The sequence below is a fragment of the Capsicum annuum genome, chromosome 1 (genome assembly GCF_002878395.1).
Source record: "Capsicum annuum cultivar UCD-10X-F1 chromosome 1, UCD10Xv1.1, whole genome shotgun sequence".
Taxonomy (NCBI): Eukaryota; Viridiplantae; Streptophyta; class Magnoliopsida; order Solanales; family Solanaceae; genus Capsicum; species Capsicum annuum.
In genome coordinates, this window is record NC_061111.1 from 235,672,157 (window position 1) to 235,672,876 (window position 720).

Below are 720 nucleotides of genomic sequence, written 5' to 3' on the forward strand. Positions count from 1 at the left end.
TCTGTTGGATTTGTATTATAGTATTGTAACATGAATCCAACATATGGGCCATCTGTTGCAATAGATTAGTCATATGTTGTAACAGATTACTCACTTGTTGCAATAAATGACTCATATATTGGATTCATGTTGCAGGTTCTATCCATTGTAGCAGTAGCAAATATACCAAATAAAAAATCCAACAAAAATCATAATTATACTTACAAAATCACCTATGAAGTAATGTCCAAGTGATATACGAACAAAATTTGACTTAAAAAAATTCTAAAAATTTCAACAAGGGCACAACGAATAAGTGACACACATGAAAAATTTCATGAAACAGGTAAAGAAGACAAAAATAGTGTATCATACATCAAATACAAAAGGATCGAGGGGACAAACGTTTGAGTTCTCCTAAAAACATTTAAGTTCCCTAGTATTTTAATTTCTTTCGAATAAATAACCAATCTATTATAACAAATTTTTTATCTGTTTGATAATTTCCAACAGATGAATCACCTGTTGCAATATGTTAGTCATCTGTTGATTCAAATTAAACAATTATTAGTAATAAATAAATTGATTTAGCTAAAATTAAAGACAAGTCTTTATGACAATGGGACAAAAATTTGAGTTCTCCTAAAAATGTTTGAGTTCCCTAGTATTTTAATTATTTTTCAACAGATCACCTATTTGTTGCAACAAGTTAGTCATCTGTTGCAACAAATGCTTATAACA